Raw genomic sequence first — 3,673 nt, forward strand, 5'->3', positions numbered from 1 at the left:
TGTCTCTGATGCCCACAGCATCAAATAGGTCAATTATTTGTTGTTGTTGTTGTGACTGATGCTGCTGATCTGTCATTATTTTACGCACAAGTTCACATGAGGATGCTGCCAGAGCTGTCAGGTGGATGCTGGATGTTGTTGTTTTTTACTACAGTGTTAATTTAAATTGAGTGAAAAGGTGGAATAATCACCAGAATAAAATCTGAAGGGATTACCACACTGTAAAAAAAAAAGAAGCATATACAGTACTTCTAAGGACAAGTAAAACAAATCGTTATTTCTCTGTAGCAGAGCACACAAAAGAATGTTAAAGCTGCTGCCAGTGGCTCATTTTGGTCACCATGGTAACCACACACCAGTGTCTGTCACTCCCTGACCTACAATTTACAGTTTGTTGCAGATTTTGTTGTTGTGCAACCACCAAAAGTTTTAACACTATTCCAGATCCAGCTATGTGTTATGATTTATGAATTTTATTTCAAAGCTGTGCGATGAGATACAGGACAGTGAATTTGAACAGGGTGGTAATAATACTATAGTGCTTCAATGTTTATGTCTCACACTTTATGTAACTTTTTTTGTTTATTTTGAATTGAAAATCTAACATCATCACTTTATGCGTGTCATAAATTATGTTATTCTAGTCCTAGTGGTGTGCATTTATGGTCTGTGTTGCAAATGTTTTGAGTCTTGTTTGGAAAAAGGCACGAAAATCTTTGCTTTTGTTATTTCTATGAGTATTTATGGGAATTTTCCACATTCCATCTCCAGCTGATCCAGAGTAATTCTCATTAAATACTTTTTTTAATGTGTGTTTGTGTGTGTGTGATCATCTCTTCCACTTCAGGTAATGATCTTCCCGTTCGTTATCTGCGGCTCCTGGCCCCACCCTTGCAGCTGCTGTCAGCTGCAGTGTGGCAGGTCGTGCAGCAGGGACTCGTGGATCACTACGGGATGCTGGAGGAGTTTGTTACCATGGTGACGGAGCTGGTCCCAGAGTTGATGAGCTACAGTCAGAGGGCTCAGCTCATCCTGGGACTCAGGGCCAGGGTGAGTAACGTTTACTGACAGTGATAGTGCTTTTGCCCTTGTCTCTTTTGTGTGTGCATGTGTCTGTTAGCAAAATATCTCATGAGCCACTGGACAGATTTTAATGAAACTCAGAAAGGTGGTCAGTGATATGAATTTTTCATGGAATGCCTTTAATTTACAATACATTTCATTTATTTCTTCTATGTGTTTGTGCAGAGTGGCAGTAGTCAAACTTCAATTAAAATCTGAATACACCTGCAGAGAAAATCTGTTTTCTTTGCCGGTTTGTGCATCTTAAACATGTCCTGATTTGGTGTTTGCCTGTACGCAGCTGGTCCTGGAGATGTGTCGAGGGGAGCACCCGGTGGACATGCAGACCATTCAGCCACATCTGGACAGAATAAAAGCTCCTGTCAGCACAGCCAACGATTACTACGTGAGTCAGCCGGTGCCCGGAAAACAACCAGTTTCCTCTGTTTAGTGGGATCAGTTGGGCTCATTTAATCTGGAATAACTCTTTTTAACCAGGTGACAATAAACCAGGTGGAGGAGTCTGAAGTGAACTTTGTGGAGCTGGTGCATTTGTTACTGGATGATCCATCGGAGAGAAAATATTTCTTCCAAGTAAGACAATTCAGTGCCACTTCACAACAAAGCTCATCTCAGGGTCTATATAACTTAAATTCATCCATTCATCATCTATAAATCCACAACAAATCCAACTACGGTTGGTTCAGTCTGGACCGGTGGGGTTTGAGACGACAGGAACAGAAGGATTGGTTTAGTTGTGGTTTCTATGGGAAGAAAAACAGAAAATCACCGGTCAGTGACGTCAGTAACTGCAAATACATACAAGGAGAGCAGAGAGAGGAAATATGATCGGTTTGTCCTCCAGCAGTCCAAGCCTATAGAAGCAAAACTAAAGGATAGCAAAGAGAAGCTCAAGCCAACCCTAACTATAGGATGAAATAAAAGAAGGAAAGTCTTCAGCCTGGTCTTAAAAGCAGACAGAGTCTCAGACAGAAACTGGAAGTTGATTCCACAAGAAAAGAGCCTGGTAACTGAAAGCTCTGCCTCCGATTCTACTTAGAAAAACTCTAGGAACCACAAGTAAACCTGCAGTCTGAGAGCAAGGTTCTTTGAGAACAACATCCTCCTATTTGTGTGTTGTTTTTTTCCCCCCACTTCTTGTCAAAGTCAAAGTGTCTTTAATGTCATTCACACCACATGTGGTACTTGTGGTGGAACAAAACTATGTACACAGGGCCCCAGTTACATCCAACAATAAAATGTAAAATAAAAACAGTAATAAGATCTAAGATATGAACTAAGAAATACGCTAAACTAAGAATACACTAAGCACTACTAGTACAAAACAATGCACCAAACAACAGCAGCACAAACATGAGTCTGTGTGAGCAGGTGAGGACGAATGAACACAGCAACATGAAACAGATCAGCAGCATGAGATCAGCATCATGGATAATCAGCAGCACATATCATCAATCAAGTGGCATTACAGTGATTTTTTTCACCATGATAATCCTGACTAGAGATTCTTGAGTCTAACAGCCTCAGGGTACAAGCTGTTCCTCAGTCTAGTGGTTCTAGACTTAATGCTCCCCAACCTTCTGCCTGAGGGGAGCGGGGCAAAAAGTGTGTGTGCTGGGTGAGTGTGGTCCTTCATGATGCAGGTGTAGATTTGAGCACATTTAGAACATCATTCTCCAGGTTTGACTGCTGAAGGCTCAAAATGTGCCTGGTCTGATGGATTTCAGTCAGCTCCTGGTGACGTGTATTTATGGTCAGTTGTTTTTAACAATTTTATAAAAATTAAAACACTGAACTCTGCAGGCCGATATGAGTTCTCGTAATTGTTGAATAATGAAGGATCCTACTTAAAGCACAAACTTAAAGACAGTATACAATTAGGCCAGTTTGTTGGATATCCACTTAACATTTTTAAATAAAAATAAATACTTTAGTTTACTTTAACTTTGTTTTTTGTGTGTTTTATTCTTCCAAGTCATCAAATATTCCTTCTCAGCAGCTTGTCTTAAAGATACTCCAAAATAATCTGGTGGCTTTGAGAGAAAGATCACGCTGTGAGACTAGAAGTCGACTTAAAGTGGCCATCAAACTACCAGCATGATGTAGTGAACATGTTTTACGCTGTGTACTATCATTCACATATTTGAAAATGACAGGAAATCTGCTAAAACTAGCCATTTTCATTGTTGGTAATAATTTAGATGAAATTCAGTTTTATTTTAGTTTTTCCCCAAAGTCTGAAAGAGCCGCTGCAGAGGCACCAGAGAGCCACGTGTGGCCCCAGAGCCGCAGGTTGCAGACCCCTGGGCTAGAACAACAACCATCATGTCTCTCTCTTTGTTTCCTGCTTTTTCGTCAGCCAGACTAATTAAAATTGAAATGACGTTAGTAAATTTAAGAACGAAATCAGGACTTTTCCTGAATCCAGGCTGCATCCTGTCACCATCCATTAACGGTTACACTTGGGTGTCTCCTCTGTGGAAAACGTCTGCATGGGATTTGATTTTGTGATTGTCTCTGCCCTCAACATTGAACAGTTTAAGCATTTATGATGTATCTCACACCTCTTTCACTATATTTTTTAAACATA

This window comes from Nematolebias whitei, chromosome 22 (assembly GCF_014905685.2).
Source record: "Nematolebias whitei isolate Nwh7 chromosome 22, NemWhi1, whole genome shotgun sequence".
NCBI classification, from domain to species: Eukaryota; Metazoa; Chordata; class Actinopteri; order Cyprinodontiformes; family Rivulidae; genus Nematolebias; species Nematolebias whitei.